Source organism: Anomaloglossus baeobatrachus, chromosome 5 (genome assembly GCF_048569485.1).
Source record: "Anomaloglossus baeobatrachus isolate aAnoBae1 chromosome 5, aAnoBae1.hap1, whole genome shotgun sequence".
NCBI lineage: Eukaryota > Metazoa > Chordata > Amphibia > Anura > Aromobatidae > Anomaloglossus > Anomaloglossus baeobatrachus.
The window spans coordinates 499,879,624-499,896,005 of NC_134357.1; the positions used below are offsets into that span (position 1 = coordinate 499,879,624).

At 46.8% G+C, this 16,382-nt stretch overlaps 1 protein-coding gene across 1 annotated transcript in view; it reads right to left on the reverse strand.

The window, feature by feature from the left end:
* The window catches only part of LOC142312826 (uncharacterized), a 240,548-nt gene that overhangs the window by 20,227 nt on the left and 203,939 nt on the right, over window positions 1–16,382 (reverse strand).

Below are 16,382 nucleotides of genomic sequence, written 5' to 3' on the forward strand. Positions count from 1 at the left end.
CGTCACAGCGACATTGCTGAAAAGGTATGTGCGTGTGATGCTGCCGTAGCGATAATGTTCGCTACGGCAGCGATCACCAAATGTCGCACGAACGACGGGGTCGGGTGCTATTGCACACGACATCGCTAGCAATGTCGCAGCATGTAAAGCACCCTTAAGTGTCAGAAAGAGAAAGACAGTGAGGCATCCAAGATGGCGCCTGTTCACAGCAGTCAATCTGGAGTAGTATACAGTGGCGTAACTACAGTCTGATGGGTCCCGGTGCAGAGTTTGAGCCTGGGACCCCCTCATCAGATATATGGGCCACTGTACACTTTAAATCCTATAAAGACATACAAGTTGGCACCCCTCCCCCTTCATCGTGTACTAATGTCCCACAACCTGTACTAATGTCCCCCATCCTGGGCCACTTCCTGGTAAATATGTCCCCATCCTATGTCCACTACATGGCCCCATCCTGGTGTATATTCCCATCATGGCTATATCCTAGTAATATATGGTCTCATCCTGATATATATGTCCACTATCATGGGTATATCTCCCCATCATGGCCCCATCCTGGTGTATGACCCCCATCATGCCTATATCCTGGTATATATGGTCCCACCCAGTTATATATGTCCCCATCATTACCCATCCTGGTATATATAGCCTCATCATGGCCCATCTTGGTATATATGGCCCCATCCTGGTATATATCCCTATCATAGCCAAATTCTGGTATATATGTCCCTATCATGGTCTCATCCTGGCATATATGTTCCCATCATGTCCTTAACCTGGTTTATATGGCTCCATCATGTCCCCATCCTGGTATATAGTAGTCTCATCCTGGTATATGTCCCAAGTATGTCCCCATCCTGATATATAGCCCCCATCCTGATATGTAGCCCCAAATCCTGATATATAGCCCCCCATCCTGGTATATAGCACTCCATCCTCGTATATATCCCCTCATCCTGGTATATAGCCTCCATCCTGGTATATAGCCCTCCATCCTGGTATATAGCCCTCCATTGTGGTATATAGCCCTCCATTGTGGTATATGGCCCCCTCATCCTGGTATATAGCCCCCTCATTCTGGTGTATAGGCCCCATCATGCTATATAGCACACTCATCATGGTATATAGCCCCCACCGCGCCGCACACATTAAAAAAAAAAAATGATTGTACTATGTGCTCACCTTCATAATGAGGCATATGGAACTTTGTATAGATAGATAGGATGGATGTATAAATAGAGAGCTAGGATGAATGTATAGATAGATAGATAGGATGGATGTATAGGATGTACAGACAGACAGACAGATAGATAGATAAATAGATAGATAGATAGATAGGATGGACAGATAGACGGACAGACAGAATGTATACACAGACAGACAGCTACATACTGAACACTACACAGGACAAACAAATCTTATACATAACACATGCAGACAGCACATAATACATCATTCACATTATAGTCACCTCCTTCTCTGCCTCCTTTAGTTCAGAGGGTCTTTAGAAGCAACTTCTCCGGCCGCAGCAGTGCAGGCGCCCCTCTCTGTGTGGTGAAGACGGGAGCAGACAGGACACAGAGCACACAGGAGGGGAGGGTGCCCCCTGCTGGAGCCTGTACAGAGCAGGAGCAGCAAGTGACAGTGAACTGCTGCTCACTGCGGCGCCGCTTCTGCTGTCTGACGGAAGTGGCCCTGTGCGACTGGTAGCCATGTTACTCACCTACCCTGCGCTCCCCCGGCGTCCTCCTGCAACGCTGCCATGCCAGCAACTGACCAGCGTGTAAGCGGCGTCAGTGTCATGCGCGGCCACTTACAGCACCTGCAGCTGTCAGCATGTTCTCTGCTCCCTGTGCCCAAGATCGTGAGCGTGGGGAGCATTGAATATTCATGGCCTTAATCGGCGGCCAGCACATCACAGTACAGGGACCCGATGGGTCTCTGTGCTGCAATGTATTTCAGCTGGATGCGCAGCCTCTAACACACATCTATCTGAATCAGGGGATGGGGCCAGCGGGCCCCCTGCACCCCCGGGCCCGTCGCAGTGGCGACCTCTGCGACCGTGGTAATTTTTCCCCTGGTAGCATGTGAGGGTGACAGAGGACTCCAGCTCAGCGGTACCTGCCAGGTATTGGAGGGAAGGCTGGCCGGGGAAAGTAACGAGGAGTTATCACAAGATTTAATAGTGCGCCTCACCCAGCAGAAGTTAAGCACAAATGCCAACGAGGATGTCTTTCAGCCGTTAATGACTGTAGATCTGTTCTGGATGTTCTTAGCATGCAAATGCAAATTGGAGGACTCAAGGAAGATATTGGCAATGGACATAATCTGCAAAAATCTAATGAAAGGATCGAGGAAGTGCAGAGGAGAGAGAGTGATGTGGAGGACCAAATACTATGCATTCAAAAACTTCTTAAAATAAATAAGGAAAATATAAATACGCTTCTTAACAAGACGGACGAACTGGAAAACAGGATAAGACGATATAACCTACGTATAGTAGGAATACCGGAGAAGGTTGAAGGCCAGGACCTGGTTGTACATTTTGAAGCACGGTTGCTGGACAAATTTTGCAAAGAATTCCTATCCCCCTTCATTGCTATAGAACAAGCCCATAGAGTGGTCACTTGTCCCGACCACCAGGTGCTCAGCTACAACCTATTATCATGAAGCAGCATCACTTTAGAGACAAAAACATGATATTAATAAATAGCAATGTGAATGTAGAAAAAATAAACGCCTAAAATTTACCTTTTCATAATAGTCAATTCAATAAAAAGGTCAAAAAGACCCTAAGGATAAAACAGACAAAGACAATTGTACATAGATGTTGTCCTATAGTCAATGACCCTATAGGCCTATATAATCACCCATTAAGTATAGGATCCGCCGGTCATCCTGCAAAAGGTTCTAGGCATAAATAAGGAACAACCTGGTGTCGAAAATCAACTCCAATTGGCATAGATAGAAAAAAGGGAACGGTCTTACCCGATCTGCCGTGCTAACCCCTTCTTGTATGTAAAAGTGCCGCTGCTAGATGTTATGGATACCTAGAATCAGAAAACCTGGTCCTCCTCTTTGTGACTCAGGATCCTCGTATATCATATATCCAACTCCTAGCATAATGCACTGTCACCCAACGCGTTTCCACAATCATCATCTCATATCGTTTGCCCGTGACGTATGATACGAGGCAAGTTTTTCGTATCACACGTCACGGGCAGACGATATGAGATCCAGTCTTTTGTCAATTGTAGGACCAAAGGTGTTATCTATAAAGCGACCTGCATCTGTCTCAAAGAGTATATCGGAAAGACCAAGAGGGAATTCAGGAGGGGGATAGGGGAGCACATTTGTGACATCCGCCTAGGTAATGATACCCCTCTGGCCCGGCATATCCAGGAGAATCATGCGGGAGACCCCGGAGCGATTTGTTTCCAGGGCATTGACGTCATCATACCCCCTACAAGGGGTGACAATTGGGACAATAAGATCCTCAAACAGGAAACTGGATCTTTTGGCTCAAAACGGTCAAACCACAGGGTCTTAATGAAATTCTTTCCTTCGCACCCTTTTTGGAAGAATAGAGTAGGAGAATGTAGGAGGGCGAGTTGTCGTCTGAGTGCGGGCACCATCCACCGTCCTGTCCTAGGGTGTCGACCTCCACAGCTAGGTGGGGCAAGTTCTGTTGATTAGGGCTACCCACTAGCTTTAGTAATTTTAGGTGCTGGTGTCCTTCCCCTCTTTTTTTCTTCTTTTTTGACCCTGGACCGATTGCCCGTGTTTTTCCCGTTTCTTCCGATCCGTTACTTATGTGGGACTTTTTCTAACATTAACTATGCGGTTTTATTACAAGGCAGGTTGGCAGGTGGTTGGTTCATTCATCATTTTTTTGTACCCTCCCCTTTTTTGGGGGGGGGTATTCTGTCTACTGGCCTCCTCTGTTACCCTTCATTTTTATATGCATTTATATTATTGTTTTTTTCTTCCACTGTTGCTGTAGATCTTTTGCCTGCTTCACCTATCTGGACTACTCGCGCTCTTTAATGTGCGGGTTTACTGTTGCCCATTTACACTCTAATGGGCCAGTTTTTTGACGTTTACTTGTGCCTTGTTTTGGCATTATTTGTGGTCATTTTGTTGTGGGTATTCCATTCAGTGTCTGTGCAGGCACGCTCCTGCACACACTGTGACACTACCTTCCATGACGTATGCCTTTGGATCGCGATCATGTGACCCGGGGGCGGGTACATCGTGTTAGACGGATGTGACGTCAGATGCCATACTGGGCGACCGGCACATTTAAACTTTGCCCTGCGATACTATGGGCGCGCTCCGCCCAGGATATACCTGTGGTTTTTGAGAGTAAGTTTCTGTTTGGTGCTCCAACCGGTCGTTCTTGCTTCTTATTGGAACGGACTTTTGACATGCTTTTTATTTTGTCTGCAGTGTGTGCCATGCATAGAGGTCATGTTTGACTGAAATTAATGATTATTCATCTCCCCCGATGATTGTGGAAACGCGTTGGGTGACAGTGCATTATGCTATGAGTTGGATATATGATATACGAGGATCCTGAGTCACAAAGAGGAGGACCAGGTTTTCTGATTCTAGGTATCCATAACATCTAGCAGCGGCTTTTACATACAAGAAGGGGTTAGCACGGCAGATCGGGTAAGACCGTTCCCTTTTTTCTATCTATGCCAATTGGAGTTGATTTTCGACACCAGGTTGTTCCTTATTTATGCCTAGAACCTTTTGCAGGGTGACCGGCGGATCCTATACTTAATGGGTGATTGTTGTTATTGTTATTGTTTATTTATAGAGCACCATTGATTCCATGGTGCTGTACATGAGGGGGTTACATACAGAATACATGTACACGTTACAATAGACAGACTAGCACAGGGGGAAGAGGGCCCTGCCCTTGCGGGCTTACATCCTAAAGGATTTTGGGGAGGAGACAGTAGGTGGGGTGTAGGTTGGGCGGCAGCTCCGCATGGTGGTGGGGCGGCAGTTCCGCACGGTGGTGGGGCGGCAGCTCCTATAGGGTCATTGGCGATAGGACAACATCTATGTACAATTGTCTTTGTTTTATCCTTAGGGTCTTTTTGACCTTTTTATTGAATTGACTATTATTAAAAGGTAAATTTTAGGCATTTATTTTTTCTACATTCACATTGCTATTTATTGTTTTGACTTAAGTGAATCTCTGTCCAGTAGCTATTTTAGAACAAAAACATGATATTGCAAAAAGCAAGGGACCATCAAGTTCTGTCCGTATATGATTCAAATGTGTCCGTATACCCAGATTTCTCTGCAGAAGTACAGAGAAGGAAATCTCAATTTATGGACATAAAGTAGTGGCAATTGGAAATTTGCAGGAGTTTGACACTAACGAAAGATATATGCAGCCATATAATATAGAGGCGACAAATGACCCTGAGCAAGAGAACACTTTGGAGAAGGGGTCTACACAACATGTGTGGGACTAATGCTTAAATCTCTTTTGTCCAGGGGGAAAATGTTCTACAGGAAGAGTTTTAATGCTTCAATTAATTAATACTATATACCCTTAAAAATGGAAATGCTAGTTTTTTCACTTACCTATAGCATGTCAACCTATCTAATAGCCCTTAATAATAAATAATTAATGTGCACACAACCAGACATATCAATGGGTGCTGGTAGACGGGATATGGATTCCCTTGTAGTTTATAATAAAAAGCTCACCGCACTCTCCAAGAGTTTTCATGCAAAATTGTGAATTTATTAAAGGAGACAATTGGTGGACAGTAGAAGGCAAGGGGATTAGCGACAACAACGTTTCGACCTGTATGGTCTTTGTCAGAGAATATCGCTTAGTGCAATGTAGTGAGGGCAATCCCGCACCTGTGTCCCAGCTGATCTAATAGCCCTGACATTCAGATCATAATTGTCGCTATATGTATTCCCCACAAACTCTTTGGAGGTTTAAAGGGGATGTTCACTACCTTTACATTGATAGCCTATCTTTAGATAGGGGGGGGGGGTGTTCAGAAAAATATAAAATACCCTAAGGGTCTAAAGTACAATATAAAATACAGTCTAGTGGACCATCCAGCGGTATATCCCAGCAAATGGTGGGAAAGGCTTATATAGCTCCACCAGTCAACTTTACAAATGATGATACATCAATTTTTTTAACATTCATTGCAGAAACATTTTTAATATACAATTATTATCATCCAGATCCAATAATTAACCATGCATTGAAAAAGAGACTAAGGGTACTTTCACACTTGCGTTATTTTCCTTCCGTTACAATCCGCCCTTTTGGGAAACAGCGGAATCCGTTAACGGATTCCGCTGTTTCCCATAGACTTGTATGGTTGACGGATTGTACCAAAAGGAGCTGCGTTGCTTCCGCTGGGCGACGCTCCGTTGCTTCCGCCCAGCGGGAGGAACGCAGCATGTAACGTTATTTTGAGCAGCGGAATCCTCTGGATTTCACTGCGCATGCTCTTTTTTTTTTTTTTTTTTTTTTTTTTTTTTTTTTTAAATCAAACTTTATTTTGGCTCGCGGTGGCCGAACGTTCAGCTGAGCGCCCGGCCGTCGGCAAGCGACAGCGCTCAGCTGAATGACCGGCCACCAGCATGCCCGGCCGCCGGCAAGTCACAGCGCTCAGCTGAGCGCCCGCCCGCCGGCATGCCCGGGCGCCGGCAAGTGACAGCGATCAGCTGATCACCCGGCGGCCGGCTGCAGGGAGCGATCAGCTGATCACCCGGCGGCCGGGAGCGATCAGCTGATCACCCGGCAGCCGGCTGCAGGGAGCGATCAGCTGATCACCCGGCGGCCGGCTGCAGGGAGCGATCAGCTGATCACCCGGCGGCCGGCTGCAGGGAGCGATCAGCTGATCACCCGGCGGCCGGCTGCAGGGAGCGATCAGCTGATCACCCGGCGGCCGGGAGCGATCAGCTGATCACCCGGCAGCCGGCTGCAGGGAGCGATCAGCTGATCACCCGGCAGCCGGGAGCGATCAGCTGATCACCCGGCGGGCGGGAGCGATCAGCTGATCACCCGGCGGCCGGCTACTGGGAGCAATCAGCTGATCACCCAGCGGCCGGCTGCAGGGAACGATCAGCTGATCGTTCACTATAGTCTGCCGCTGGTAAAACCGGGAAAAAAAAAAAAAAAAAAATCAAAACGAATTGCGTTGTTTTGCAGCATCCGTTGCATCCGTTGTGTCACTATATGCAACACATTCGTTGCATCCGTTACACAACGCAATGCAACGGATACCGTTCAACGCAAGTGTGAAAGTAGCCTAACATAAAATGTAAATTTTTAGATAGATTCGGCATATATCTCTCAAATACAGAAACTTGAACTATATGTATTATTGGTAGGACAGTGTAAGAAGATATAATTATAGAGTACTGCAGTGGGATAAAACAAACATACAGTATTCCTTTTATCACAACCACAAAGAAAAGGCGATCAGACATCCAATTGCAATTTAAATATATATTTTTATTGGTGCAGGTGACCACCCCTGACGCAGGCATCCGCCGAAACTGACGTCCGTCGGGTGGGGGGCTCCGGTGAGTGTACTATGATGTTTATGGTGGGCTGTATATACATATTATTATGAGTATCATGATTGGTTTGGCCACCTGATGGTGGGGTGTCTCTGTGGAAACCCTAGACAGTTATATGTGGATTATACCCCATGGTAGGGGATTGAATATGGAGGTTATTATCATTGTCTGTTGGGTTCCCCGGACACTCTCCACCACCAGTGGTATTATCAGCAATATCAGCACTATTGTGATTGATTGACACCACCGTTGTATGCCCTCTGTGTATGCTTATTTCCATGCCATGCACTTGCACCAATAAAAATATATATTTAAATTGCAATTGGATGTCTGATCGCCTTTTCTTTGTGGTTGTTGTATGCTATGCGATTTATCCAAGGTCCTTATATACCACGTACCATTAATATAATATATATTGAATATAAATTGGTAATTTCATGATGGTGGTGTGTATGTTGAAAAGTATAATTGTTATTATTCCTTTTATGTCAAAAAAAGCATAAACAAGTTAGCCCCAAGAAATATCACCCACTTTTTAGGAGTATTTTTTCTGTGATTATATTTTCGGGTTACTCACCTTTGATCGTTTTTTCTGTGATTTGTGTGAAACGCATCAGCAACCTGGCCACCGCTGTGAGGTTGCTGATCGCTACAAATCTTTCAGGACCATTTTTTGGTCCTTTGTTTCCCGCTGAGCAGCATGCATCGGTGTGTTTGACACCGTTACAACGACATCGTTAGCGACTTCCCTTTCAAATTGCTGCTTTAACACGTCCCCAATGACCAGCTAGGTCGTTCTGCAGGTCCGCATCGCTACTGCGTCATTGGCCAGGTCTGCCTGTTTGACAGCTCACCAGCGACTCACCAGAGTCTTTGTAGCGATCCCGGCCAGGTTGGGATCGCTGGTGGGATCACTAGAAAGTCTCTATGTGTAAAGGGGCCTTTAGTCAACCCCACTAAGCTCTAAAGAAAACACAGGGATAACAAACAGGGAAAAGTCAACAAATAACTTATTTCAAGATGACTCAGGGAGAGGAACTGCAAACAACAACAAAGTTTCTCCAGATGAATACAAGCCAACTGCTTGCACTGAAGGCTTGTTAAGGGTATTAGACCTTTCAGCAGCAGTAGTAAGGGGAAATGAGGGAATATAAAGACACCAAGATAAGTGCTGATAAAAAACAGCTGAATGGGTGAGGAACTCTACAGGGTCCTAATGGGAAAGGATGAAAACCAAGGAGAGGAGATACATGGGATACCAAATACACCAAGCAGGAATAATAGGAGGTCAGGTAGCACTTTGTGCAGCCAAATGCTGTGACCTTCTACAGCCAGACACCACAGGACTGTCTGTCACCCATGACAGGTGTTTGCTTTTTTTTTTTAAACAAAATAAACGGGAAGTACGAAAAGCCATCCTCATTTAGTATAAGATATGATATGTTATAATTTTGTAAAATAAAATGTGATATTAGATGTTGAAATGCAGAATGGATGTTTATACAATTGTTACCTTTTTTTTTACAATTTTCAATAAAATATCTGATTAAAAAATAAAGAAAAACAAAAATAAAAACATTTGGTATTGTTATGTTAGTAAAAGCTTGATTTATTAAAATCTAAAATTACTTTAACCAATCAGTAAAAACCATAACAAGAAAGAATCAAACCACCAAGAATGTAGTTTACTAGTCATCACACCTCCCTAAAATTAGTATACAGTTATCAAAATGTGCATGAAATGCAATAAAAAGCTATTACAAAGGACCCCAAAATGGTATCAATGTAAAAGCCAGCTCGCCACGCAAAAAAACAAATATTCACTCAGCTCAATTTTCATGAAAAAATGTCTGATAGTGAAAGGGTTAATGCCCCCTGCGCCCAGTAATGGGGAATCTCCACATACCTCCTCCTGCAGAGCCGCACTGGATATATGGCTGCTCTGTGCTTACAGGACCTGTGATGACGTCACATGGAGGGGAGGAGTCAGGGGTCACATGATCAGCTCCTCAGTGTGTGCAGGACTCTGCTGTGCTGGATGAGGGGAAGTTTATGTGTGGGGTCAGGAGCCGTTTGTGTACTCCGTGTACAGACTGGAGCCATGTGTGTGTATGAAGCAGAACCGTGTGTGTATATAGAGTGGAGCCGTGTGTACGACGTGTACAGACTGGAGCCATGTGTGTGTCTATGAAGCAGAACCGTGTGTGTACGGACTGGAGCCGTGTGTGTGTGTGTATGGAGCAGAACCATGCGTGTACAAAGTGGAACCGTGTGTGTACGATGTGTACAGACTGGAGCCATGTGTGTGTATGGGGCAGAACAATCCATGTACACAGTGGAGCCGTGTGTGTGTATGGAGCAGAACAATGTGTGTACGGACTGGAGCCATGTGTGTGTACGGACTGGAGCCATGTGTGCGTATGAAGCAGAACCGTATGTGTACAGAGTGGAGCCATGTGTATACGACGTGTATGGACTGGAGCCATGTGTGTGTATGGAGCACAAACGTGTGTGTACGGCGTGTACAGACTGGAGCCATGTGTGTGTACAGTAGTGATGGGCAGTCCGGCTCTTTTTGGTGATCCGGTTCCCATGGCTCAGCTCACCAAAAAGAGCCGGCTCATTCGGATCGTTCTTGGCTCCTTATTAAATATGTGTTTACCCCAGGTGAACACATATTTAAGATTATAGTGACGCCACGGAAACCACGCCCACCCGTGGCTAAACCCTGCCCACTTACAAGGATCAATTAGATTGCGGATTGGGCGGGGTTTAGACGCAGGTGGGCGAGGTTTCAGGGGCGAAAAGAGCCGTTTAGCGATTTTAGTGGCTCACTTTGGTGATCCGGCTCCTGTCACTGCAGGGAGCCGTATCTTTGTGTCGGATCGTTCGCGACCGAAACATCACTAGTGTACAGAGTGGAGCCATGTGTGTGTATGGAGCAGAACAATCTGTCTACAGAGTGGAGCCGTGTGTGTACGGACTGGAGCAGTGTGTGTGTATGGAGCAGAACAATGCGTGTACAGAGTGGAGCCGTGTGTGTATGGACTGGAGCCATGTGTATGTATGGCGCAGAACCATGTGTGTACAGAGTGGAGCCGTGTGTATACGACGTGTACAGATTGGAGCCATGTGTGTATGGAGCAGAACCGTGTGAGTACAGAGTGGAGCCATGTGTGTGTATGGAACAGAACCGTGTGTGTACGGACTGGAGCCATGTGTGTGTGTGTGTGTGTGTGGAGCAAAACCATGTGTGTACAGAGTGAAGCTGTGTGTGTACGACGTGTCTGGACTGGAGCCATGTGTGTGTATGAAGCAGAAGCATTTGTGTAAAGAGTGGAGCCGTGTGTACGACGTGTACGGACTGGGGCCATGTGTGTGTATGGAGCAGAACCATGCGTGTACAGAGTGGAACCCTGTGTGTACGTTGTGTTCGGACTGGAGCCCTGTGTGTATGGAGCAGAACAATCCATGTACAGAGTGGAGCCGTGTGTGTACAGAGTGGAGCCGTGTGTGTGTATGGAGCAGAACAATGCGTGTACAGAGTGGAGCCGTGTGTGTATGGACTGGAGCCATGTGTGTGTATGAAGCAGAACTGTGTGTGTACAGAGTGGAGCCGTGTGTGTGCGGACTGGAGCCATGTGTGTATGAAGCAGAACCGTGTGTGTACAGAGTGGAGCCGTGTGTGTACGACGTGTACAGAGTGGAGCCATGTGTATACGACGTGTATGGACTGGAGCCATGTGTGTGTATGGAGCACAAACGTGTGTGTACGGCGTGTACAGACTGGAGCCATGTGTGTGTACAGTAGTGATGGGCAGTCCGGCTCTTTTTGGTGATTCGGTTCCCATGGCTCAGCTCACCAAAAAGAGCCGGCTCATTCGGATCGTTCTTGGCTCCTTATTAAATATGTGTTTACCCCAGGTGAACACATATTTAAGATTATAGTGACGCCACGGAAACCACGCCCACCCGTGGCTAAACCCTGCCCACTTACAAGGATCAATTAGATTGCGGATTGGGCGGGGTTTAGACGCAGGTGGGCGAGGTTTCAGGGGCGAAAAGAGCCGTTTAGCGATTTTAGTGGCTCACTTTGGTGATCCGGCTCCTGTCACTGCAGGGAGCCGTATCTTTGTGTCGGATCGTTCGCGACCGAAACATCACTAGTGTACAGAGTGGAGCCATGTGTGTGTATGGAGCAGAACAATCTGTCTACAGAGTGGAGCCGTGTGTGTACGGACTGGAGCAGTGTGTGTGTATGGAGCAGAACAATGCGTGTACAGAGTGGAGCCGTGTGTGTATGGACTGGAGCCATGTGTATGTATGGCGCAGAACCATGTGTGTACAGAGTGGAGCCGTGTGTATACGACGTGTACAGATTGGAGCCATGTGTGTATGGAGCAGAACCGTGTGAGTACAGAGTGGAGCCATGTGTGTGTATGGAACAGAACCGTGTGTGTACGGACTGGAGCCATGTGTGTGTGTGTGTGTGTGTGGAGCAAAACCATGTGTGTACAGAGTGAAGCTGTGTGTGTACGACGTGTCTGGACTGGAGCCATGTGTGTGTATGAAGCAGAAGCATTTGTGTAAAGAGTGGAGCCGTGTGTACGACGTGTACGGACTGGGGCCATGTGTGTGTATGGAGCAGAACCATGCGTGTACAGAGTGGAACCCTGTGTGTACGTTGTGTTCGGACTGGAGCCCTGTGTGTATGGAGCAGAACAATCCATGTACAGAGTGGAGCCGTGTGTGTACAGAGTGGAGCCGTGTGTGTGTATGGAGCAGAACAATGCGTGTACAGAGTGGAGCCGTGTGTGTATGGACTGGAGCCATGTGTGTGTATGAAGCAGAACTGTGTGTGTACAGAGTGGAGCCGTGTGTGTGCGGACTGGAGCCATGTGTGTATGAAGCAGAACCGTGTGTGTACAGAGTGGAGCCGTGTGTGTACGACGTGTACAGAGTGGAGCCATGTGTATACGACGTGTATGGACTGGAGCCATGTGTGTGTATGGAGCACAAACGTGTGTGTACGGCGTGTACAGACTGGAGCCATGTGTGTGTACAGTAGTGATGGGCAGTCCAGCTCTTTTTGGTGATCCGGTTCCCATGGCTCAGCTCACCAAAAAGAGCCGGCTCATTCGGATCGTTCTTGGCTCCTTATTAAATATGTGTTTACCCCAGGTGAACACATATTTAAGATTATAGTGACGCCACGGAAACCACGCCCACCCGTGGCTAAACCCTGCCCACTTACAAGGATCAATTAGATTGCGGATTGGGCGGGGTTTAGACGCAGGTGGGCGAGGTTTCAGGGGCGAAAAGAGCCGTTTAGCGATTTTAGTGGCTCACTTTGGTGATCCGGCTCCTGTCACTGCAGGGAGCCGTATCTTTGTGTCGGATCGTTCGCGACCGAAACATCACTAGTGTACAGAGTGGAGCCATGTGTGTGTATGGAGCAGAACAATCTGTCTACAGAGTGGAGCCGTGTGTGTACGGACTGGAGCAGTGTGTGTGTATGGAGCAGAACAATGCGTGTACAGAGTGGAGCCGTGTGTGTATGGACTGGAGCCATGTGTATGTATGGCGCAGAACCATGTGTGTACAGAGTGGAGCCGTGTGTATACGACGTGTACAGATTGGAGCCATGTGTGTATGGAGCAGAACCGTGTGAGTACAGAGTGGAGCCATGTGTGTGTATGGAACAGAACCGTGTGTGTACGGACTGGAGCCATGTGTGTGTGTGTGTGTGGAGCAAAACCATGTGTGTACAGAGTGAAGCTGTGTGTGTACGACGTGTCTGGACTGGAGCCATGTGTGTGTATGAAGCAGAAGCATTTGTGTAAAGAGTGGAGCCGTGTGTACGACGTGTACGGACTGGGGCCATGTGTGTGTATGGAGCAGAACCATGCGTGTACAGAGTGGAACCCTGTGTGTACGTTGTGTTCGGACTGGAGCCCTGTGTGTATGGAGCAGAACAATCCATGTACAGAGTGGAGCCGTGTGTGTACAGAGTGGAGCCGTGTGTGTGTATGGAGCAGAACAATGCGTGTACAGAGTGGAGCCGTGTGTGTATGGACTGGAGCCATGTGTGTGTATGAAGCAGAACTGTGTGTGTACAGAGTGGAGCCGTGTGTGTGCGGACTGGAGCCATGTGTGTATGAAGCAGAACCGTGTGTGTACAGAGTGGAGCCGTGTGTGTACGACGTGTACAGAGTGGAGCCGTGTGTGTACGACGTGTACAGAGTGGAGCCGTGTGTGTACGACGTGTACAGAGTGGAACCGTGTGTGTACGACGTGTACAGAGTGGAGCCGTGTGTGTACGACGTGTACAGAGTGGAGCCGTGTGTGTACAGAGTGGAGCCGTGTGTGTGTATGGAGCAGAACTGTGTGTGTACGACGTGTACGGACTGGAGCCATGTGTGTGTATGAAGCAGAGCCGTGTGTGTGTACAGAGTCAAGCCGTGTGTGTGTACGGAGTCAAGCCGTGTGTGTATACGGAGTCAAGCCGTGTGTGTGTACGGAGTCAAGCCGTGTGTGTACGACGTGTACGGACTGGAGCCATGTGTGTGTATGGAGCAGAACCCTGTGTGTGTACAGAGTGGAGGCGTGTGTGTACGACGTGTACAGACTTGAGCCATGTGTGTGTGTATGGAGAAGAACCGTGTGTGTACGATGTGTACGGACTGGAGCCATGTGTGTGTATGAAGCGGAGCCGTGTGTACAGAGTGGAGCCGTGTGTGTACGACGTATACAGAGTCAAGCCGTGTGTGTGTATGGAGCAGAGCCGTGTGTGTGTGTATGGAGCAGAGCCGTGTGTGTGTATGGAGCAGAGCCGTGTGTGTGTATGGAGCAGAGCAGTGTGTGTGTATGGAGCAGAGCAGTGTGTGTGTATGGAGCAGAGCCGTGTGTGTACGACGTGTACGGACTGGAGCCATGTGTGTGTATGGAGCAGAAGCCTGTGTGTGTGTACAGAGTGGAGGCGTGTGTGTACGACGTGTACAGACTGGAGCCATGTGTGTGTATGGTGCAGAACCATGTGTGTACAGAGTGGAGCCGTGTGTGTACGGACTAGAGCCATGTGTGTGGACAGAGTGGAGACGTGTGTGTATGACGTGTACGCAGTGGAGCAATGTGTGTACAAAGCAGAGCCGTGTATGTATGACATGTACAGAGTGGAACCATGTGTGTATGAAGTGTACAGAGTGAAGACACGTGTGTACGATATGTACGGAGCAGAACAGTGTGTGTATGATGTGTACAACACAGAGCCGTATGTGTGGGGAGTGTACGGAGTAGAGCTGTGTGTGTACTATACGTATGGAGCAAAGATGTGTATATGTGTACAAAGTGTAGCTGTGTGTACGATTTGTACAAGGTGGTGCTATGTGTGTACGGAGCAGAGCCGTGTATGTACAATGTCTCTCTCCTCCTCCTCTTCTCTCTCTCCCCGTGAAGTTTCTCCTCTCCCTCTCCTGTGAAGTTTCTCCTCTACAGAGAAGGGTAAAAACACACTGAGAAGGAAGGAATGCCTGCACTCATCTCAGAACTGCTAGAACAGGTTCTTGCTATTGTAACTGACAATGCTTCACACGTGATAAGTAAAAATGAAACTTATGAGAATAATGAAGGTGAACAATAGCTAAAAGAAAATTTCAGATTCAGTATGTTTCAGATAGAAGGCCACAGTGCTGTTCATGTAACTGAGGAACAAACAGATATTACCACAGAACAATAGCAAAATTATAGTTTAGCATTTGATGATCTTGTTGAAGCTGCTTCAAATCTCTTTCCTGTTTATCACATGTGCTGTGTTATGCACACGCTGCAGCTGGCAATAAGAGATAGTCTGCAAGAGGGACATGCTGGAACTGATTGGCAAAGTAAGGAAATTGGTTATTGCTGCCAGAACCCTTAAAATTGATTCCGTCTTGAAGAGATGTGCTGGAAAAAGGGCAATTGTCGATTAAGACGCTCAGTTGGGCAGCACTTATTTAATGATTGAGCGATTGCTTGAGCTGAAACCCTTTCTTATAGACATGGCTAACCCTGAGGTAACCCTAAATGAAGGTCAATGGACACAGGTTGCTGAATTGAAGGAATTGCTTCATTACTCACTTACAGTGACTAAAAAAATTATAAGCTGAGCTTTTTCATAAAGCAGTTGAAGAACTTGCTCTTTTTCCTGTCCCAAAGAGGAGGTTTAATCATAGATGGCATTGCTACTTCAATGAAATGGACAGGGACACTGTATTAGAAAATAAAATTCTTCTGGCAGCTGTTTATGTGAACTCAAGTCATCATATATTGCTGGATGATCAACAGATTACTAAATAAAAAGACGCTCAAGAGTAAGAGGACTTTTGTCCTGCCAGTTCTACTGCTGCCGTATCTTCAGCCTCATCAGATGAGGAGTTTCATTTTGAAATGTATTTAGATGACATGGAGCAGGCAAAGCATTGCCAAAGGTAAAAATATTCCACTCCAATAGCCAACAGATTGACCCATATATCAGCAAATTTTTTTACTTGCTCTCAAAGAAGTAGAAGAGTTCAACCATCCATCAAAACTGATTGTGCAGGCAATTCTTTAATACCCTGAGAGTATTAGAGATGCTGCCCATGTGGTTACCACTTTGCCACCAACCCAAGTTAGTGTAGAGAGGTTGTTTTCCAGCCTTAAAATAGGTCAGATTTCAGGTCATTTATGAAGGAGGATCTGATGGAGGCCATACTATTTCTCAGCACAATTTCATAGACTGCACAAATGTTATTCTGTACATTTTTGTTGAAAAATGTTTT